The following is a 25,355-nucleotide window of genomic DNA, read 5'->3' as shown; positions in this document are numbered from 1 at the left end:
GGATTGATTCTTTCTAATATACATTATTTTTATTGGTAAATCATCATTTTCTATATATACTTATTCATGTTAAGTAATATATATATATATATATATATATATATATATATATATATATATATATATATATATATATATATATATATTATTGTATATAATATATATGTATATGTATATTATATATTTTTATTGTTATACATATTATTATTTATGTTAATATAATATTATTAAGTGATGATTACACCATAGAGACATGTCTCCTCTCATATTTATGTGAGATCCAAATATGCATTTGGAACATATCAATTACAATGGCCATGTTAGTACATTTGCAAAAAAGATTCATGTTTCTCAACAATATTTACTTTTTAAATTTATGAGTTTATATTCATCATTTGTGTAATCACGTTTTGAGGCTTCATTATCACATGTATTCAATGGATTGATCTCTTATTGATTGAAAATTAAAATACTTATGTTCATATTCACCCTACAGGATGGCAAGATCAATACTAGTGTAATGTCTCTCCTATAAGGGTTGGTTTGGGACAACTAACACCTGCGAAATAATGGTTAGAATTACAACAATAAAAAACTAACTATATTATTCTACCCTCTAATTTAACCCCAATCTTAAGGAAATCTCTAGATTGGGCTTCCTAGCTCATAGCTAACTTGTCGTCTTCCTGGGAGTGCACCCCTTAAGATTCTTCTTGGGTGAGAATCCTCTATCCAAGGCCAATCACATATGCATATGTTGACATCATCATAATATTTTGGCACATGGAGATTATCCATTGATTCCCGAACATCATGGTTAGATAGAGATCTTAACATCTCACATACCCCATGCTTTTAGTCTTATTAATCTCCATGGTGCTAACCCCATAGGTTAACACAAACATATTATTCAATTTCCACTGTTCCTTATATGAGAAACCATATTTGTTATCATAATAAAATACGTGCACATTATCCATAAATAAATAAAATCATATTATATCCTTTAGATGAAACTCTTTTATATATAATTTCTTATTTTGTAATTGACTGTCTATTATGTAATATATATATATATATATATATATATATATATAATGTTCATATAAAAGATTATTTATAAATGATCATTATACCTTATCAGTTACCTTGGTTTGATACCCAAGGCCTTACCTCCTTCATTCACACCTTATATATATATTATCAGGGTTATCGCATTAATGGGCAATCTCCTTAACTTGGTTTGGTGTCTTGGGAGTTATTCAAACTTGGGTTTGTGTGCACCATCTTACCATTTGAGTGTTCTACCTTTTCGCTGACATTAGGTATGTGCCACATTTTCCCCGATAGTGGGTCCCTTTCCATGTCACTGTGTTATCTTCTTGCTTTTTAAAATATAACCTACTGTGATAATTATTCTCCATTGAGATGCCTTAAGCACTGAAATGACAACTTTTGACCGCTTAATATTCCCTTTGCTGAATAACACTCATCGATCTACGTGGCTTGTCCATGCTTACTTTGGAATCAGTGAAGTGGATCGTTACAAATTTTTGCAGCATGATATCGCTCATGAAGTTTGTAACATGTGTTGTTGACTAGTTAGCAACCCCCTTAACTCGTCAAATATTATTTTGGTTTCGTTCCCCCTCTATCCAACCATTTCATAGTACTTATAGCATGTTGGTACGTGATTGGTCGTGTCTCTTCCATTTGACCAAATCAGTATTTTTATTAAGATTTTGTTTTAATATAGGAGCTGGACGATAGTTAGAAATATTCATAACATTTGTTTAATTTGACAAGTAACTATTTTATTAATTGTTTAGATGTATTAGGTAATTCATGTATTGAATTTATTCTATTGCTCAATATTTTTGAATGATACTTGATGATTTAGTTGCTTGATTGAAATCTATATATTGATAGTTTTATTAGCAATTATTTAAATAATTAATTTATTGATTTAGTTGCTGGATTGAAATCTATATATTGATAGTTTTATTAACAATTATTTAAATAATTAATTTATCATTTTATTATTAAAAATATATTTTTAATCAATTATTTAATTTAGTAAATTTATATGACAATTAGGGTTATCATAGGGTGCAACGAATTTATGACTCTATGGAGACACAAGAATGGCTTTGCAACATCAGGTTGGCTCATGCTAGATAGATATTTAAAACCTTAGATAAGTTTTTATCTAGTTTTTTAAGATTTCATGTCTTGAGTCATAGAACATAATAAAAGTAGGGTAAAGTACAATATACCCAACTTGTAAGAGCAGAGAGAATCTCCATTTTTTTGGAGACAAAGCTCAACTTTGTTAATGTGAGTTTTATGACTCACCAAACTCTACAACAAAATGGTGACATAACTCATCCTCGCTTGATCAAAATCCCGTGTATGCTAAGACTACAAAAGATCATACAAGTGACTCCAAGGTTCCTTTCGTGTCGGGTCTTGACTTTGGATAAACTCAATGGTTGATGTGATTTTCTGTTAGTCACGGTGGGCCTTATGCTTGTGTACTAAAGTTGATTTCAGACCATATTAGATGTGGGAGCCACTAAAAGATTTTATAGTGAAGTACTTCTTTTGGATTTTCACAATTATGCAAAAAGTAAATGAGAAGGGTTTAGGAATTCTACTCTACTCCTAAGGGTAATGATAACAAAAATACAACTTTGATGGACAAATTTCGCAATAACCAAGGTCTGCTTTGCCAAAATTAACTACAACCATGCAAGAACTAGTACAATCTACGGGGGTTTATACAAATGATTTCCATATCACAATGAACTTTATCAAAGCATACAAAGCATGTTGCATGATACAAGTTGTGTACATAAAAGTGAGTTAAGGATAACTTTGCACAACTTACAATCAACAAACTGCTAAAAGTAGGAATTATAGAATTCATCAAAACATCACCACATTCTCCATTGCAATAAAAAATCTAATCTAAATGAGGGAATAAGACAACACGCAAGCCTTAAGACATCAAATGATCACAAAACCTCAATGAAAATTCTATTGCCTCAATAGGTCTTAGCAACAACCTCAGAATTCTATTACTTACGAATGACAAATTAGGCATGTCTATAAGTCCCTAGTTACAATGAGAGTCCCATATGAAAACAATATTTGACGACCTAAATTCTGCCACTCGAACCCTAATTAGGGTTAGGGCACAAAAAGGGAATCTACATTGATGAGAGGGGTCCACAAGGACCAATCAGGACGAAACAAACATCTTAGTGGTAATTAATGTCCACTACGCACGTCCATCTAGTAGGAGAGTGAGGCTACATGACCATGCATTAATGTTTGTCTTCCTTGAATAGATTATTCTTGATTCCTCTCCTTAAATAGAGACGACTAAGTACCTTGTCAACATGATGGATGCCATGTAAAGTTGTGTATTTTGTAATTGAAACATTTTGTAACCTAGATTCATTTGTGATTACTTCTTTTGAATTATCTCTCTTTGAATCATTTTCATCCACACATGTACCTGCTTGGAAAATTATCCTCTTGAAATGGATTGAAATCCCTTGTTCATGATTATGTTATTCTAGAGTTTCTTCACATAGAATTGTTTGATCATGATCATTGATTTTGGTTTTTTCTTCCGTCTTTATTTCCACACTTGAATTGTGTCCTTTGAAGTTCCGAGTCCTGTTTGCTCTGAACTAGAACCTCAAGCATATGCAGCTGAATTTTTTCTCTTGCAAAATAAAACCATTGACATAAGAATCACATAAAACTCTTTCATGTTCTCTCTCTAACATGCTTGCACCTCTTCCTCTTATTCCTCAAACCATTTGCAAATTCATCTCTCTAGAAAGAAATTTTCTCTCCAGAAATCATGCACTTCTCTTTCTTCTTTCATGGGTGCACATTCAATTAATTTGACATCCAAAAAACCAATTTATTTCTCAATGTTGTTACTTTTTGAATTTTTGAATTAATTAAATATCAAATAAAATTCAATACTTCTTTAATTTTGCTTTAAATCCCAGAAATCTAGTTATTTTTCATTTATTACTCTTTGATGAAAACAGTTGATTAATTTTCAAGAATCCAATATTTCCAAATTTAGATTTTGATTTTGGACTCGACTTTCGAATTCCAAGTTTTCAAATTGCATGATCCCAGATTTTGCCGTTGCAAATTCCTTCATTCCACTATTTCAGCTTCTTTACGGACTCCATTATTTATCACTGCGAACATTTTTTACCATTATTGACCATGAGCTCGCTAAATTCATCCTTATAACTATAAGCATACAACCTAATGAAGAAAAAGTCCCCTGCCCCCCCCAAAAAATTAACTCCTAAGAAATGGACGACTTTCATATTCTTGAGACATTAATCATTCTTGCTTTTGATGTCTTTCATGTATTGTTTCTTTTCCAACAATCCACTTCTTTCGTTTAGTGCTAAATTCATTTCACCTTGCTCGATGGACTATTCCCTTTGAAAATGTGTCCTTGACCAACGTAAAAATGTGCTAGGAGCGTGTATGAGAGGAGGTGTGGGATTTATTTTTATGAACTATTTCTTCACTTGAAATTGCGCTTTGTTGTCCTCAATTTTGACATCCCAAATTTGAGGCAACCCTACAAAATTTTCTCATGGATTCGTAGGTGCATCCTATTTGTTTTAATGCATTGATGAGGCATCATGAAAACAATTCATTATCTCCAAATTGTTCTTTGTGCAGTCTTGTCTATGTGTTCTTTTGAAGGTTTTCCGTTGATATTATCCCCAATTGTTTGTTGGTAAGATTTTTTCTTCTCGCACTACAAACGCTTGATTTTTGGTAAAATTTCACATCTTTTCTTTGTTTTTCTCTATGTTGTAAATAGTTTTTGCTTTAGGTGAATAGCCCTTGGAATTCCGCTCGGTTCAAGCTAACTTAGGTCCATATTAGAGTTGTCTAGCTCAAGTAAAAAGGGAAAAAGTGGGGTTTTTCTGGTCAACAATATATCTTTATTAAAAACCTTATAAAAGTGGGCTTTATATTGGTAATTGCACGATATTAAACTATGCTTAATATTTTAAGTGGATTTTGAAGTCCATTTTAAAATTTCAAACTAATTCTGAGTTGATTTTGTTAAAGCATGTAGCTCCGATCTGACAATAACTGTGATCAGCATATGTATACATATCTATATATGTATACCAGTATGGTGCACATATTGTTAATAACAATATATAAACAATGCACACTTGAACCGATGATCATATATATAATGTCTGAGATCTCATTTAAGACATAATCGAAACTTATTTTGATTCCATTGATTTTAGATGACTATCAATCTATATTATATTGGGATGCAATTCATAATGATCGGTAATACATGATTAAGACTTGTGTTAAGTCTATACAAATCAGGTTTGTTAATGTAATGTTCCAAACTGTTTCGGTAATGTTCTTGAAAGTTTCAGAGAGCTCTCGAAAGGTTTTAGTAATATTCCCAAATGGGTTCTGCTCTGATACCACTGCAATGTTCCGAATGGTTTCAGTAATGTTCCTGAAAGTTTCAGAGAATTCCCAAACGGTTTTTGCTTTGATACCATTGTAATGTTCCGTTCTAGAGTTTCCTTATGAAGTCCTGTAGTATGCTTCAAGTATTCTTGTCGTGTGCTTCAGGTAGTCTGGTTGTGTGTTCCAAGAAGTATTCCTCAGTGCTTTGGGTGGCCAGTGCTTCAGGTCAGTGCTTCGGGTGACTAGTGCTTCAACTTAGTGCCTCGGGTTAGTGCTTCGAGTTAGTGCTTCGGGTGGCTAGTGCTTCATGTTAGTGCTTCGAGCTAGTGCTTCAGGTCAGTGCTTTGGGTGGCTAGTGCTTCAGGTAGTTCTCCCTTAGTGCTGCGGGTAGCCAGTGCTTCAGGTAGTGCGGTATTATCTTGATGGTCGTATGGTAGAGTGTAATGATTTGTTCGCTCTGAATGCCTGATAGCGAGTTCTAGAATGCTAAATGTCCGTACGGATGGGGTTGCATAAAGGTCGTATAGTAGGAAGTATGACTGTATTGTTTCTAGGGAAAGTGTACGGTAGGCAATTGTTGAAGTAGATGGTGTACGAATCTTATGTTGTTTACCTTGGTGACCGTACGGGAAGGTAAGAAGTTCATACAGTGAAGTTAGAGGACCGTATGATATGTGAGGAAGTAGATAGGTACGGGGAGTAGTAGTGGATGAAGCCATACGGTAGAGATGGAGGCCGTACAGTAGGCCTGAAGGTCGTATGGCTGCACTTTGAGGCCGTATGATATGCTTGTGAGGTTGTACGATTGAACTTAAGGCCTTTGGAAATGTGGAGATCGAATTGTATTTGATATCAAGACAACATGCTATAATATGCTTTAAAATGGTAGAATAAATGATTCAATACAATTCCATATATATATATATATGCATCAGTTACAAAAATTGTGTTCCAATTTGCCAAATTTGAGCGAAGTGTTACAAGCGATGGAATAGGGTGAGGGTTGAATCCCGCCGAAACCATACAAACCAAATAGGGAAGGACTTTCACTTCCAAAATGGTGAACAACAGAGAATCCCAATGGGAATTCGCAGTACAAAATAAATAATCAGAATGCATACCTACAACTACATACAAGCCGTGTTTAAATACCCATCGGGGAAAACCTTGCCGAGGGTGTACAAAGATAGTTGACGATAAAACTTACCAATGGAAACTAAAATAAAAATAGGTTCGAGATATATTAAATCAATCGAAATCACAAATACAAATAATAACTTGGGCCCATATTAATTAATTAAAGTAACTAATTAAAGATCCTTTTATTATATTATTTAAATTTTGGGACCAGTTAATTAATTAATTAAATTAAATTATTACATTCAAATTTGGCGACATGATAGTTAAACCATCACCAAACCGGTGTGATGGTGAAAGTTCATGTCTCCATTCAGAGACATGCCCATTCACCTTCACACCCCTCCGTGTGATATGTATACCTGATCTGCCCGGAATAACAAGGCATCGAAATCAATTAATGCAAGCACATCAAAGAATCAATTTACATTCGAAGTTCTAGAACATTTTATTATCTCAGTTATTTCTGTACTAACATATACAAATTCTTGAGCAAATCTATTCTTTGACATCAGTGCTCATCCCTCCAATAAAAGTTGTGCATCAGTCAGCATCGAATTTGAAATCTGGTAAGAAACTTTACCAATTTGACCATAGTTTTTTATGTTCTATGAAAATATCCTATTTCAAGACTATTTTTCATGTTACTTTATTGAAAATTACAATTAGATATTAAATATAAATATATGAGACGACTTAAGTGCATTAAAGTGGGATTTTTATTACATATTACATAGATCCACATGCAAAATACTTCATAAGAATCCACTCCCTTTAAATTATAAGTCCCAACGTTAAATTAAAAGGACTTTTTATATACAATGTTAAGTTTAGATAGATTTGTCACAGTTGTACGTTGATTACACTTTATATCTGCAACTCGAATTGTCGAACTTCCAAGGAGAGAGTATTAATTGATTTCTATCTCTCTTGGGCATTTGATATTGGTATAAGTTTGTCTCTAAGAGACATGTCATGAAAGGACATGTCTCCACAATGTGGAGCCATGTCTATTCATGGCATGGTTCTTCATTTAAACAAACAAACAGGGTCATAAGCTAGATTAGTTAGGACATAACCAATTTTATTATTGCAATTTGTAGATCTGCATAGAAAGTGAATGGATCAGTTGCTCAATTCAAATTATGATCCAATATTAGTATGCTTGATCAATTCTACGCATGCATATCGGATCATTACTCAATCTGTACCAAGAGAATAATATAATCTATAAATTCAGATTTCAATATACTTATTGTGATATATAGAGTTTTGATTTAATATAAGAATGATTTCTTTGTCTCTAGGGTATATCAATACAAGAAATCATCCTTATATCTGACCAAAGATACTATGTATCAACACTCACCGAAGCTACTATGTATCAACACTCCCTCTTAGCTGGGGAAGATAACTAAGTATAACTCAATTTAAACATCACCAAACTTGTGGTATTAAGGAAGATAGAGAACATCAAGTCACATGACATTCTTATATCCTATTGAAGCTACTATCGAAGCTACAATGACTCCCTCTTAGCTAGGAAAGATGACTTATATATATATAAGTTCACCTTATTTGAAAGAGAGATATCAGCTATCTTGTGACATCAAAAATATAATATGCTTAAGAACATCAAGTCACATGTTATTCTTCTTATATGTATATCTGAGTTATGGTAAGTGCACTAACATCAAGTCTCATGATGTCTATCATAACACATCATGATGTCTCACTATGATTATCTCATAAAGAACATAATGATCTGCAATAGATATCACGTCTCATGATATCCATCAAAATGCTCAAGAGATACTAAGTATGACATATTTAGATATCACCTCACTTATGATATCAAGGAGTATATTGAACATTAAGTCAACATGATATTCATATATCCTGGTTATGGTATTTGCGTAGCATCATGTCACATGATGTATACCATAACTCATCATGGCATATCCTTGGATATTATGTCAGCATAATATCCACCATGATTAGATATCAAGTCAGCATAATATCTATTAACTATCAAAACATTTCCATGAATATCATGTTCGCATGATATTTGTTATGATAGTAAACATTAGACAACTATGAAGACATTTCTTTGAATATCAAGTCAGCATGATTTTCGTTGTGATAGTGAGTGTTGTAAATTCGTCACCTCACAATACTTAATACAAGTGTACATTATCAGGAAGATCGTCACCTTTCCGCAGTGTGCATAGGTTGGTAGGCTCATTAAAGTCATAGAGTCAACACATATGACAAATGAAGTCGCCAAGGATTCTATCATGCAGTGTTGTCATGGTGTCACACCATGAACCATATCAGAGGGTGGATCCACCATAGCTACTCCCAGAGGGTGGAATAAGAGATTTTACCTCAACCTACTAAACAATGTATACAGAGGGATTGTACATGAATTTTCCCTTCATGAAGAATAGCTCACAAAGTAAACATGAGCCTTTTAACCTGCTCATCAAGGTTACTCTTCAGGATTGTCAAACTCCCTTTGAATGTTAGATATCAGCCTTCTAACTTCCTCGTCCAACGTTTTCATGTGATGGATATTCAAACTCCCACTAGATATTGATTCTTCCTCTAGAGGAACTATAAGCACTTTAAAATATGTGCAGCCAACTCAGCCTCATGGAGGCAATCTATGACTTCATCCTTCAATCTGTATGACTTTCATACAACATCCATCAGTCTTTTCTCTTGAATGTTTCTTCTGTCAAGGAAGCTTACATGATCTCAATCATTGTATCCTATTCCTAGGGACTTCTTATCATTTATTATGACTCCCATACAATTGAAAGTGTAGGATTCAATACTACAATGGACTTGTTGTCATAAAATCATTCTTTCAGACTCCTCATCTAAGGTTTCCTGTGTTGAATTTTCAGATTCCCTCTGAATGTTAATACTATCTTTTCAAAGAGCTGATCTAGTTAATTTCCACCAACTACTCCAAATGGCAGCAAGTTATTTTCTTCATTCTTCAATATAGAACTTCATCGTATGAATCATAGTCCTCTGACTACTATAGTTTCATGGTTGCTGGGGAACTCATCTTGACATGATCCTCATATATCCCTTATCTTCTCCCTCTATCACGAGAGCATACCCTTTTAATCTGATCGGTAACTTGATGAAAGTTATATTAACTCCATGTTCATTTCCCATCCGGTTACCTGTGGGTCCTTTTTACTGACATGACATGGGATCGAGTCCTTATGTCTCTCGCAGTCATACTCCACATCATCTGTGGTCCCTTGCTTTTCACTCCATATGAAACCAGTTGACTCGAATTTGGCGAGTCCCGCGAGTACATTGGAATCAAGCTCCATCAACGATTTGTAGTATCCTTTTAATATGTCCAAACTTGGCTGTCATAATTTCCCTCAACCAATCTTAAAACTGGAGATAATATGTAAAATTATTAACTCCTGCCATTTCGAACAGCTTTTGACCTGAATTACATAAGATAGTTCATATCAATAGTCAAATAGACGAATTTGGAATTGTGTTCATTTCATGTGGTGATAATTCTCTCCGATTACTATGCTTCACTTAAAACATTTGGTCCACATCATTCGGTAGTAAATATTTTGAATGGAAGCTTGTCTAACTCTTTGCGGCACACTATCTTCAACTTCTAGAGGTTTCTCATGCCACAAACACCTCTAATGTCATGAAAAACATCACAGCCAGCAGCTTCTATGGTCTTTAATGTTGGTGGCAAGGTTTCCAACTCCCTTAAATCTTTTATATCTTCAAGAATAAGAGTCTCAAGGAAGGGATAACAATCTCCACAAATTGAAATCTTCAACACTTCTGTGTTTTCTAGATGTATCTCCTCGACCATAGGAGTCATTCATATGATATGGCTTTAAGAGATTTCCTTGGGTTCTTATTCAATGTGGTAGTTATGCAACACGACAATCATCCAATGAGACTCTTCAATCTGCCGGCAAGGCATCTTTATTCAATAAAACACAAACTGAAATCTGAGTATATGCAGTCTTCTGCATGTGAGTCAAAGTTAAATTATTGGATAATTTCGGCATTGCAGATTTGTTACAAGCAGGTCTGGAGTCGCCTGCTCTGATACCATGTTAAGTTTAGATAGATTTGTCACAGTTGTATATTGATTACACTTTTATATCTGCAACTTGAATTGTCAAACTTCCAAGGAGAGAATATTAATTGGTTTCTATATGTCTCTTGGGCATTTGATATTGGTATAAGTATTGTCTCTAAGAGGACATGTCTCCACAATGTGTAGGCATGTCTGTTCATGGCATGGCTCTTCATTTAAACAAACAAACTTAGTCATAACCCAAATTAGTTACTACTTAACCAATTTTATTATTGTGATTTGTAGATCTGCATAGAAAGTGAACTGATCAGTTGCTCAATCCAAATTATGATTAAATATTAGTATGTTTGATCATTGCTTGGTCAATTCTATGCATGTATATCAGATTATGACTCTATCTGTACCAAGAGAATATTATAATCTGCAAATTCAGATTTCAGTATACTTACTGTGATAAATAGAGTTTTGATTTAATACAAGAATGATTGCTATGATTTAATGTTTATATTGGTTAACTAACCAGTCGTTACTCTAAGAATCATGAACCCGTATGGCCATGACCCTACGTGGCAATACGTAGAGTCATGTCCATATGGGAACGTGACTCTTTACTATTATATTTAATATACAATCGCTGGTGAAGAGAATCATCAATCAAAACAGTAATGATCTCCTTCCTTCAGCGATTCAATCTGCTGTCTAAACAATACACATTATCAAGTCATTTCAAATCAATATCATAATTCTGAAACAATATATCTCTGTCTTGAATTAGTATCGACTCCAGATTCGGTGAGCATACATATTGAATTGAATAAATATCATATCGATATTTTTGCAGTAATTATCAGAACAGTTGAAAGCATATATCCATGTCTCTCTATCAGAGGTCCTTAGATCATTTGCATGGTATCAAAGCCATCTCGATAGAGAACTTTGATATAAAATTTGATTAAATTCTAGAATTGTTAATATCAGATTTTAAAACTTTCCAAATCAAAATGGTGAATCATGTAAGATTAGAGGATAGATTTGAAGGGGCTTCAAACTTTTCATCATGGAAAATTCGAGTTATGATCATACTACGAGAAATGGAATTAGAAGAATACATAGAGTCAAATAAATCAATGCCTGAAAATGATCCAGATAAAACTACATGGAAAAGGCACAACAACAAAGCCATGAAGATTATTATAGACTCTGTGAAGGATCTCATTCTTCCTTCTATATCGAGTCTCAAAACTGCTTTTGAGATGTTCTCTACAGTTAAGAATATTTTCAAAAGTAACAATGCTAGCAGATTGCTAACATTAAAGCAAGATCTTCTATATATCAAAATGAACAGTGGAGAATCAATTACATCTTATTTCTTCAGAATTTCTGAATTGGAAGATCAACTTGCAACTATTGGAAGCCTGGTAGATGATAAAGAACTTAGCATTATAGCTTTAAAAGGACTACCACGAACTTGGGAAACCTTACATTGCGGTCTAAGCTCTTGACCTAATCTTCCTAAATTTGAACTAGTAAAAAATGAATGTACTTGAGAAGAGTCAAGATTAGTTTCTAGAGGAATCAACTTAAATCAAGAGGGAGAAATTCAAGCTCTCCATGCTAACTCCAACAATAAAGATAAGAAAGGTAAATTCAAATAGAAGAGAAAGGAGTTCAAATCATACAAGAAACGGGATTGGTCAAAAGTACAATGTTTCAAATGTGACAAATTTGGTTACAGTCATAAATTCTGCCTAGAGCATAAGAAAATTCAAGCAGCCCTAGCAGAAGTCAAGGAGGAAAAAGATGAAAAAGGAAAAAAACTATGCATTTTATGTAGCACTCTCAAGTGAATTAAATTCCAACAAGAATACTTGGATTATAGACAGCGGAGCATCATGTCATATCTCAGGCTTTAGGGATAAATTTGAAAGCTTTGAAGGATATACCTCTAAAGAAGTAACCATTAGAGACAATTCTACTCACCCAGTTAAAGGTATTGGATCATGTTCAATTCAACTAAATTTAGGTATCACTCTCCAACTTAAAAATGTATTATTTGTACCTGGTATAAAAAGAAATTTGGTATTTGTCTCCGGTCTTGCTGATAAAAGGTACAAAGTCATCTTCCAAGAAGACAAAGTTCTATCTTGGCCAAAGAATTCTAACATTAAGAAAGCTATATCTATTGGATTTAGAGATGAAAGTTTATATAAACTTTGTAACCAGAAAAATTTAGGTCTAAATCATGAAACATCAAACACAAATGAAATTTGGCATAGAAGACTAGGTCATCTGCATTTTCGAGCCTTATCATTAATAGGAAAAATTGTAAAAGGGTTAACTAGTCTCAAACCTGATCATTTAGGCATTTTCAAAGGTTGTGCTCTAGGAAAAAACACAAAGAAATCCTTTCCTAAAAGTGCACACAAATCAAATTCTGTACTTGAACTTATTAATACTGATCTATGTGGTCCTACGTTTGTACCTTCCCTAAATGGATGCCTCTATTATGTAATTTTTATAGATGATTATTCTAGGAGAACTTGGATCTACTTCCTTAAACAAAAGGAATCACTTGAACTATTATCTAAATTCAAAGAATTCAAAGCCGTAGTTGAAAATCAGTCTGGACAGAAAATTAAAACCCTAAGATCTGATAATGGAGGTGATTATATCTCTAAACTCTTTAAAGATTTTTGCATTACTATTGGGATTAAGAGGAAATTTTCTGTATCATATATTCTTCAACAGAACGGAGTTGCAGAATGGAAAAACAGATCCATTATTGAATCAGCCAGAGTTATGATGCATGAGCAAAATCTTCATGCCTCTTTTTAGGCTGAAGCTTCAAATATTGCAGTTTATATTCAAACTAGATGTCCACACTCAATAGTGGAAAATACAACTCGTGAAGAAGTATTTATAGGCATCAAATCAGACCTAAGTCACCTAAGAATATTTGGGTGTCTCGTTTATATACATATTCCCTAAGAAACAAGAACAAAATTAGGTCCATTTGGAAAGAAGGGTATAGTCATTGGATATAGTGAATCAACCAAAGGTTACAGGATCTATGTCACTAGTCAAAGAACCATCGAAGTTAGTATAGATGTAAAATTTAAAGAAGACATTGCCTTTAATCTTTCAGAGAACATTGATGAAACATATGTAGAACCTACTTTTGAACAAGATGAGGATCAATTAATAGAGAATGAGAGGGAGAATGATTATGAATATACTACATCTATTATTCGAGATTCTGAAAATACTGAAAACTCTATCAACAAAAAGAGACCACTATGGGCTAGAAAAATGATTGAAGAAAATCACATAGAACTAGATCTAGTCAGAGAAAACAAGAGAACTAGAAATCAATCCTGCTATGTAGCACTTCTTTCTAAAGTCATCAAAACAAAGCCTACCAATGTTGAAGAAGCCTTATCAAGCAAATCATGAAAAGATGCAATAATTGAGGTATGTCAATTAATACTAAAAAATGATGTGTGGGATGTTGTACCCAGACCTAAGAACAAATCAGTTGTCTCTTCTAAATGGTTATACAAAATCAAACATGTACCTGATGAAAGCATTGAAAAATAGAAAGCCAGATTTGTGGCTCAGGGATTCTCATAGAAGGAAGGAGTTGATTATCAAGAAACATTTGCTTCAGTTGCTCGGTACACATCTGTTATAACTATTATAGCAATTGTAGCATCCAAAGAATGGAAGATACATCAAATGGATGCAAAAACAACATTTCTAAATGGTGAAATTGAAGAAGTATATATTAAACTACCAAAAGGATTTATCACTCATGACAAAGACTCCCATGTGTGTAAATTAAAGAAAACACTATATGGCCTTAAACAAGCCCCTAGGGCATGGTATGAAAGAATAGACAACTACCTCACAAAATTAGGGTACTGCAAGAATCAAGCTGACCCAAACAAATATTTTAAAATAGATGGAAATGATATGATCATTCTTGTTTTATATGTGGATGACTTGCTAATAACAGGTGAAGAACATCTTATAGCTAAATTCAAATAGGAACTAACAAGAAAATTTGATATGAAAGACCTAAGACTTCTTCATTACTTTCTAGGTCTAGAAGTTTGGCAAAAGGAGAACTACATCTTCTTAAATCAAGGAAATTACACTATTGATATTTTGACTAAGTTTGGAATGATGGATTGTAAATTTGTTACTATTCCTATGGATGCTATCTTACATAAATTGAAGACTGACGGATTTGAATCCAAATCTATTGATCTTACTTACTACAGGTAGATTATCAGATCCCTAATGTACTTGGTTAATACTAGGCTAGACATCTATTATGCAACCAATATATTAAGTCAATTCATGTGTGAACCAAAGAAGATTCATCTCATGGCAGCTAAGCATATTTTACGATATCTGAGAGGTTCTATTGGTAAGGGACTCAAATATGATCAAGTTGAAATCAATCTTTATGGATATTTAGACTTTGATTGGACAGGTAGTTCTACTGAACGCAAGAGTACTACAAGATGTTGTTTCATCCTTGGATCTGCAATGATTTCTTGGTTTAGCAGAATACGATCTTATGTTGCCTTAAGTTCTACTAAAGCAGAATATATAGCCTCATCCATGGGAGCCAGAGAAGTAGCGTGGTTGCAGAAGTTACTAGTTGGGTTTTTCAAGAAACTGCTGAAGCCAACTATCATTCACAGTGACAATCAAAGTTGTATCAAGCTTTCAACAAATCTAGTTTTTCACAATCGATCTAAGCATATTGAGATACCTTATCATTATATTAGGGATATGGTAGATCGAGATGTTATCAGATTAGAGTACATAAGTACCAATGAGAAAACAACAGATGTTCTTACCAAGCCTCTTGCCAAGGTTAAATTGGAACATTTCAAAGGAAAACTTGGTATTGATCAAATTGTAATTTTTGAATATTGAATTTGAAATTTTCAATTTTATGTGTGTTTATGCTTCTATTTGAATAGTTGCATCAAATATGTAATGAAAGATGATGATCTTTCAGAGACATAATCAAAAGGTAATCATTGTAAGGTGACGATCTTACAAATGACAGGCCTATTATCATGATGAATTATGGCATCGATCCAGATACGCCGGAAGTCATTGATAACAAACGTATTATGATCATTCTAATTATTGATTTGGAAATTTCAGAGATCATAATACATGTTATGATAGTGTTCATAACATTGAGATTGTGATTATTTGACAAGTCACTACATTCAGAGTGTTATAGTCAAATAATTTGCTTGGTGAATGAATATCGTTAATGTTGATATTATTATATCTTTTGAGTCTTTAAGATATCCTTGGTATTTCACTTCTATCTCGCTAAGAGGGAGTGTTAAAGTATAGCTTCAGTAGAAGTGAAGAATACTGTATATATTCTAAGTATATGATTTTGTTGTTTATATATATATATATATATATCACTGTGATTATGTATGTGTGTGTGTACCAATCACTGTTTTGTGTTTACTAATCTATACTTACCTTGAAGGTTTCAATTGTTATGATTTAATGTTTAGATTGGCTAACTAACCAATCATTATTCTAAGAATCATGAACCCATTTTGCCATGACCCTATGTGGCCTTTGGCCACGTAGAGTCATGTCCATACGTGAACATGTCTCTTTACTGTTTTATATTTAATATGCAATCGCTGGTGAAGAGAATCATCAATCAAAACGGTAATGATCTCCTTCCTTTAGCGATTCAATCTGCAGTCTAAACAATAAACATTATCAAGTCATTTCAAATCGATATCATAAGTTTGAAACAATATAACTTTGTCTTAAATTAGTATCGACTCTAGAATCGGTGAGCATACATATTGAATTGAATAAATATCATATTGATATTTTTGTAGTAATAATCAAAACAATTGAAAGCATATATTTGTGTCTCTCTATTAGAGATCCTTAAATCATTTACAATAAAGTCATATTAAAATTAATATTAAAATATAATTATAAGAAATAATAATTCAATATATATATAAGCTATTATCAATAAAATAATATTTAGTATAAGATTTTAAACAATTATATAATAATAATAAATTTACATTGATTGAATAAAAAAAAAAAATTAAATACAAGAGAGAATATTGTGGAAAGTATATGAGCTTCCTAAATAAGATTTAATAATAAATAATAATAAAAACAAAATAAATAAGTTAATATATAATATAATCTAGAATAATATAAATTAATCTAATCTAATGAAAACTCAAGAGATATATAATAAAGAGATGTGACTCCTTCAAAATAAGATATGAAAGAGAGGAGAGTTCATTTCAAAAAGAAAGGAGGAGAAAAAGATAGGAGTAAACGAAGGAATAATGGAAGAGGAAAGTGATGTGAAGAAAATAAGTGACTTTCTCAAAAGGTATTAGTGATAAAAGATGCGACTCTTCAAAAGGGTCCATAATTGTGAATGGTTGTGACTCTTCAAAAATATTGTAATTATAAAGTGTTGTGACTTTTTGAAAGGATTGTGATTTTGAAGGGTTGTGACATTTAACAATGTCAGATTTCTACAATCCATTTCTAATGCTATTTTTGTTTCTGGATTTGATTGCGTATGTTTTTTTAGCATGAACATTTTGGATCACACTCTATGATCCGTCACTATGATGAGAGAGAAGAATGAAAGATGAAGGGTTGTGACATTTTGAAAGGATTTTGATTATGAAGGGTTGTGACTTTGCAAAAGAACATAGATGACAAATAAAATAAGATTTATAAATTATCATTGAATAAGAAAAAAGAAGTAGAATTTTGTTTACCGTACAGGTAAAGAAGTCAACACATACAGACAATAATAGCAGAATAGCAGAATTATATTCGCAATAGTAGATGAATGATGCTTTACAATGATCCCAGGCGAGATATAAATACTACTGCCGAACCTTCCCGAAGGAGTCCGTCGGCCACAATTATTCTATCCGTTACAAACTATTTACCGCCGGACCGTCGGCTACAGAATACGGAAACACCGCCGGACCGTCAGCTACAGAATATAGAAACACCGCCGGACCGTCGGCTACAGAAACATTGCCGGACCGTCGGCTATAGAATACAAAATACTGCCGGAACCATCCAGTCGGCTAACACCATCCCCCCAAAAAGAAAAGTCGTCTCTTGACGACTGACAAAATATTTAAGACAAATTAACAAACAAAATACATTAACAGAGTGACTACAACAAGAGAAATCTGATTCTGTCACATCACTTCCACATTCATCCCGTTACATCTGTAGCCTCTGCTAACACAATACTGTCTCCTCAAGTTGACCTTGATAGCCACCTATGCTGCTTTCTCTGTTTTCAATTCCTCGGTACCCTAAGCCAAGTGTCGCTGCACTGACTCCAACTGGATGATCAGCTCCTCCCGAGCTCTCTACGCATCCACCAAGACAGTCTTACAGCCAACACCTGCTCCCACTGCCTCTGGTACACAGAAAGTCCATGCCTGCAGCAACTTCAACTCTTCTCAACTGGTCAGACTCCCACGACTGATATCCGCCACGACTAGGGGTCCAGGGGGCAACGCCCCCGCGGGGTCGAGGGGCCAAGACCAAATTAACACTTCGCAACCCACACAGAAATGCACGGAACACACCATTTCTGTCATTATTTGCCGATTCTGCACTCTTTCTGGCAACCATGGATGCGTCCCCTTCCCTTTGGCATCATCTGTCACTCATTCTGAACAACTTGATTTTGTCGTCGTTTTTTTTTTTTTTTTTTTGCTTCCTCTACAATCCACCACTAATCCCTCTGTACAGAAATTCTTCTCCTTCTGGCAGAACAAGCACTCTTCTTTATGTCTCTGTTTCCCGCGGAAGTCTGGCTGGAGGAGGGAATGGAGTCTGGCGGGAATGGTTTTTTACCCACGGCCTTTCTTTCCTTACCCGCGGCCTTTCTTCTCCTACCCGCGGCCTTCCTGTCGTCACCCGCGATTTTTTCTCTTACCGTCGGAGGCTGCTAAAAATTCTGGCGGAAATGATTGTAAGCCCGCGGCTATCGTTGGCAGAGGATGCGAAAAATTTTTGTGCCCGCGGACCATTCTTCCACCGGTGGCTTTCTGGTGAGGATTTTCTAAAATGTTATGCCCGCGGGACTTTTAATAACCCGCGGACACACTGTCCGCGAGGACCTCCGCTTCCCTGCCCGCGGGACTTTCTCACCTGCGAACAGACTCTGCCCGCGGGGCTTTTTCCACCCGCGGACAGACTCTGCCCGCGGGGTCCTCTTTCCACCCGTGGACAGACTTTGCCCGCGAGACTTTTTTCACTTGCGGAAAGACTCTGCCCGCGGGACTCTTTTTTTTTTTTTTTTTTCATTTTTTTTATTTAAAAAAAATTTAATTTCAATTTTTCCTCCTCCTAAAAGAAATCAAAATAACAAAGGTACCTCCATTTTGCCTCCAGGCGTCGCCATTCTGCAACGACGACAGAGTCAGCTGGCCATCTTGTGACAGCGACGGAGTCTTCCTGGCGCCCTATATTTTGAATTTGGATCTGTTGACTGCCGGAGGTACTTTCTGCCCGTCCAAAGTTGATAATCTGATCGCTCCATTGTTGCCGACCTTCCAAATTTGATATGGTCCAACCCATCTGCCCTTGAACTTTTCCACTTTGATTTCATTTTGACCGTCGTACGCCTTACGTTTGTTCTGTGCCACCCCCGTCGCCCACTGTGCCTGTGGTCGTTGCGCAACTGGATTATTTCTTTGCTGTCGGTGCCCTTCCACTAATCTTACGTTGCGGTGTAACCTTTTCTTTCCGTGCGGTCTATTCACCATGTACCGAACAGTGGGATCTTTCGTTTTTCTGTGTTCAAACTGTATGTTCTTCCCCTCAGCTTCAGCCTTGGCAGCTTTTCCTTCTTCCGCTTCCCTGCATTCCTCCGGACATTCGTTTTCCTCCTTTTTCTCATCTTCGTCGACCGTTAACATATTGCAGCTCGGAAAGAGTTCGTAGTCTTCTATCTGCCAGTGGTAAAGGCCATTCACCGAGTTCAGGTCGTCGTCATTCGATCCTCCATCAAGTCTCAATACTCCTTCATCCGGTTCCATTCTCCTCTTTCCTTCGTCATCACTCTCGCCTTCACTGTCAGAATCTGACAATGCTGCCTCCTCTCCAACGATTTGCGTGTGCAGGTCAATTATGAATCTTTTGCCTCCGTGCTCCATTGATAGGGTATTGCGTTTCCAATCATGTTTTACTTTTGCTTGCACCAACCAATCTCGTCCCAAAATAGCATCATATCCTTTTCTTTTCAATGGAATAACCACAAAATCCAATAAAAATGGTTGCGTACCAATAGTTACCGTTTGTGCCCTTAAGGTTCCCAACGGTTTGATCTCGTGCTGGTCCGTCGTGAGTAACTGGAATGTAGGTGGCCACAGCGTCGACTTTCCCAACTTCTTCCAAGTATCCTCAGGCAAGACATTCACGCCGGACCCTCCGTCAACAATTGTCTCTGTCAAAACATTTCCCAAAATCCCCATCTCGACGACCGCTGGATGCCGTCCGGAGGTGAGTGCCAACAGCATTGGGTCTGTTGCCGTCGCTTCCCTACTGTCCCTTCCTGTGTCCTCTGTTGCTTTCGGAAATGGTGTATGATTCAGAATGGCCGTCCGTAACTGGGGCATTGTGAGAAGGAGGTCACTTATCTTGACCGATATCTCCGTTTGTAAGATCTGTCGTACAAGGTTTTGTTCTGCGAAGTTCCTTGCCAAGGTGCCGGTGATATCCTTCAACTGAGATGTCCCCTCCGACGATGCCTTTGCAATGTCCGCCTGTGCTTCCCCCACTTTTCTCTTTTCCTCCGCTTGCCTCCGTGTAATTGCCAGAACCTCCTCTACATCCGTGCCAACAGTGATCAAGTTTACTCCAGCCTTTGGACACTTGGAATCTTCGTGATCGCCGGGTCCGCACCATCTGCATAATAATTTCGGTGTGTTTGCCGCTGTACAATCCCGCGCAAAATGACCCCACAAATTACATGCTCGGCATTGAACGATCGGCCGTCCGTTTGCATCATATTGGGTTCGACTTCGGCCTCCATTATTATTGTTATTATTTGCATTGTTGTTATTTTGCCCTCTGCTATTATTCCTATACCCTCCGGATGTGGCACCATCAATGTTTGCATTTCCGTTATTGCCCGACAGGGAAGCCTGCTGCGTAAGAAGCACCTGCGGAGATGCTCTTGTCTTCATGTTAAAAGGACAGTCCTTTGTCGAATGGCCCATGATTTGACAGATGTCACAGAATTGGTTCTTCGGACACGATCCCTTAGTATGACCGTCGGTCTTACATTCCGTGCACCACAGTTCACTACCTTTTTGACTCCTTCTGCATATTTTTAAACTCCATCATTCGAACCATATCCTTCTGTAAGGCACGAACCTTTTTGTTACTACCTTCGTCGTCGCTGCTACCATCTCCAGCAGATTCGTCATCATTAGAGTCAGAGGAGCTGGTTTTCTTCTTCTTTGTCTTCTGCGCACTTTCAAGGACGAGTGCTCTGTTATAAGCATCGGCATATGATGACGGTGGCACAATTTTCATTTTCCTCCGCAACTTCGAGCGTAGGCCGTCCACAAACCACCTTTTCTGCAATCCGTCTGCTGGCTTGCTTTCCATTTTGTTTATTAAGTCTTTTAATCTCCTAGCATAGACACAGACAGTTTTGTACTTCCCCTGCTTGGTATTGAAAATTTTCGCTACGATTTCATTATTATCTCGCAAGAGTTTAAATTCCGCCAAGAACTCCTTTTTAATGTTATCCCAGGTATCCAGCTTCTGCGGATCCATAATTGAAAACCAATCAATCGCGACACCCCGTAAGGTTGCCGGAAAGTGCCTGGCCCATTCGTCAGCATCTGTAATTCTATTTGCCCGCCAGATCGTCTCACATGTCTTACAATGTCGGATGGGGTCGGCTGTACCATCACCTTCAAATTTTGGCAACTTTTCTTTGGGTCTCGCCATAACTCTAGAGGTTTGCACTCCTACAGTGGTCGACACTCCCACACCGGCAGTCTGGACTCCCACATCGACAGTCTGTACTCCCACACCGGCGGTCTGCACTCCTACACCAGAGGTGTCGACAGCTGCGAACCTTGGTGAAGACGTAGGATCCTCTGAAATTGTTTCCTGCGGAAGTCTATCCTGGACGAAGAGGTCACTCCACGCTCGTGCTCCGTCGGCACTGCGAGCCGTGCGAGTTGATGCTCTTCTGTCTGAATTTTCTTCCCTCGGCAAACACAAATTCAAGAACTCCTCCCGTGCTTCCTCCACCAATTCCACCCGCTGCTGAGTCTCCTCCAACAATTCCTCTGCACTTCGGTTTCCCTCAGCAATCTTCCGAAATCTCCGTCGGCGTTCGGCTTGCTGTGCCAGAAATAAATTCTCTTGCGCAATATGGATTCCATCTTTTCCCTTGACCTTATTCCGATCTTTGTTAAGCTGATTTGGCATTAATCTTCATTCCTCCCACCTTCCAGATTCATAAGGCAACGGCGCCAAATGTTTACCGTACAGGTAAAGAAGTCAACACATACAAACAATAATAGCAGAATAGTAGAATTATATTCGCAATAGTAGATGAATGATGCTTTACAATGATCCCAGGCGGGATATAAATACTACTGCCGAACCTTCCCGAAGGAGTCCGTCGGCCACAATTATTCTATCCGTTACAAACTATTTACCGCCAGACCGTCGGCTACAGAATACCGAAACACCGTCAGACCGTCAGCTACAGAATACAGAAACACCGCCGGACCATCGGCTACAGAAACACCGCCGGATCGTTGGCTACAGAAACATCGCCGGACCGTCGGCTACAGAATACAAAATACCGCCGGAACCATCCAGTCGGCTAACAAATTTCATCAAAAGGAGAAAATAGAACGAAGTAACAAAAGAGATATAATTGCATGCCTCTTGGCATATATTTAACGTGAGAAGCAAGGCATCTCCTAATGGTGGTAAAGGCATTATAAATGTATGTATAAAAGGTATATTATGTATAAAAAATTCTCTTTATATATACATGCATGTGTGTATTTCTATTTATGTAAGTCTATTTGAGATATATATTCATTCAAGATGATATTTAAAGGATTATGTATATTTAATAATGGAAGTTCACCTAACGATAATCATTAAATATTTAATGTTATATAATTAATTAAATATAAGAAGTAATAAATAAAAACTCTCATAGTGCCAGTGTAGGGACTGTGCTCATCTCTATATAAATGGCTACATGACATTGTAGGGTTTAAGTTCATTCCTATATGAATGTCCGAATGGGATGAATAAAACCTTATAGTGTCAGTGCGGGAGGTTATGCAACGTCGTATGAATGACTATCGTGCCAGTGTGAGAGATTAGTACAAGCCCATATGAATGGCGAGATGAGATTAGAGTTTTGGTATGAGAGATTGACATAATCTCCATCTGATCGACACCATGGAGATTGGTTTAGTCCTTATAATGTTGGAATTTGAGATTGTTGTAATCTTCATTTGATTGACATGACTACGACTAGTCACATGTCAGAATATTTTGACGATGTCAATATATGCATATGTGATTGCTCTCTCTATAACAAATAATGTAAAAAGAAAACTCAACTCCAACTTAAGAAGTTTTTTTTTTGGCAAGGTACATCAACTAGTAACACATTCGCGATGTTTAAATGGGACAACATATGCATACCATTCAAAGGAGGTCTAGGAATCAAGAACATATAGTAGCAAAATAAGGCTTTAGGAGCAAATTTAGTTTGGACCATGTTTCAATAATCGGAAAGAAAATGGGCCTCAATCCTGCTAAACAAATATACAGTGAATGCAAACCCAATCAACATATTTAGAACAAAACAACACACTAATTGATCAAGAATATGGAACTTAATCATGGGGTGTAGAGACATCGTAAATGAAAAGCTAACATGGGATATTGGTAGGGAAGATAAAGCACTTTTTTGGGAAGAGTCATGGGCCGGATATGAACCGTTGGACAATATGATGATAGAGCCTAACATTAAAACAACCTTGAAAGAAATGTGGGGAAATAAAGTATGCCATTGTATCGAAATAAGTGAAAATAATCCTTCTACTGGATGGCAATGCAGAAACCTTAAAAACATTCCTCTAACAAAAGATAAAAAATATAACTTTTAGATATTCTAAGAGATGGACACTCTACACTCAAAAAGAGATCAGATAAAATCTTATGGGGAGGGTCAAATGATGGAAAATACAAAGTCAAAGAAGGTTACAAAATAATATCAAACTCAAAAAATTGGGAAAAGTCGGACATCCCTTTAGACCTCTGCTGGCACAAGGACTTGTTACCCAAGGCAGGATCATTTTTGTGGGCAATACTACGAAATTGCATATAGCAGAATGGTTTAAAAAACTTGGCTATGATGGCCCATCCAGATGCTCTCTTTGTGAACAAGAGGAATAAACCATGGATCACATCCTTCTAAATTGCCCATACACAAACAAGTGTTGGAATACTATATGTAAAATACTTGACTGGATTTCAGCCCACCCAAAGAGCCTGAAGGATTTCCTCAAATCTTGGCCTACTATTATAAAAAACAGCCTATATAAAAGAAAATGGACAATTACACCATCCATTATGGTATGGGAATTATGGAAAGAAAGAAATAGCATAATTTTTTAATGGAAACTTATGCAAATATTCTCTTTGATCAACAAGATAGAAGCAATCATTGTAGATTTTTAAATGATAGGCTTAGAAACATCAATAACATAGAAGGCATATTTTCACATTGGGATGGTATTATAAGAAAGAATTGGTTCGGTTTAATTATCCCTCCACAAAATGGGAAAGGAGGAGATAAAATTAAGGCGGATAGAGCCTCATGCATATAGACACCTCCCAAATATTGATGGGACGAACTTAACTTCGACAAGGCATCTAGAGGCGGTCTTGGTAAGACTGGAATAGGTTGCATCATTCACACATGGGACAGTAAAACATTAGCAAAGCATGCAAAATGAATTCTTAAAACAACCAGCAATATAGAAGAGATAACGTCATTAGCAGAAGGGATAGTACTTTGCAAAGAACTTGACATTAAATCAATAGAAATAGGAGAATCACAAATAATCATAAATGCAATAAGATGTGGGAAAAATCCAAATTGGAAGTTAAATTCACACCTAGAAAGAATTAATGAACATTTAAACTTCTTTTCAAATATCTATATTGAAATCGTTTACAAATCTCTTGCTTATTCAAGCAGCAACATGAGATTACAAACTTATTCAAGCTCCTTTCAAACAACCACACTAGAAACAACATTTGGAAGACCAAGAGTCACAGTATAGAATCCACCTTTTACAATGAGACAAATACAACCAATAGAAGACGAAAAGTCACAACTTAGAATTCCACAAAGATGTCCTTGGGATTTGAACCAGGGTTTCCACAATAAGAACTCATTGCTTCAACCAACTAAGCTAAACCCCTTGGACACTTCTTTACAAATATCGAAATTAAACAT

General features: G+C 36.0%; 1 protein-coding gene across 1 annotated transcript in view; it reads left to right on the top strand.

Moving 5' to 3' along the window:
* The window catches only part of LOC149574838 (protein FIP1-like), a 307,614-nt gene that overhangs the window by 84,629 nt on the left and 197,630 nt on the right, over positions 1-25,355 (top strand). The window lies entirely within an intron of this gene.

This window comes from Cupressus sempervirens, chromosome 2 (assembly GCF_028749045.1).
Source record: "Cupressus sempervirens isolate cs-2001-9-10 chromosome 2, ASM2874904v1, whole genome shotgun sequence".
NCBI classification, from domain to species: domain Eukaryota; kingdom Viridiplantae; phylum Streptophyta; class Pinopsida; order Cupressales; family Cupressaceae; genus Cupressus; species Cupressus sempervirens.
Note: the sequence above shows the minus strand (reverse complement) of the source record. Positions and strands in the feature narration are given on the sequence as shown.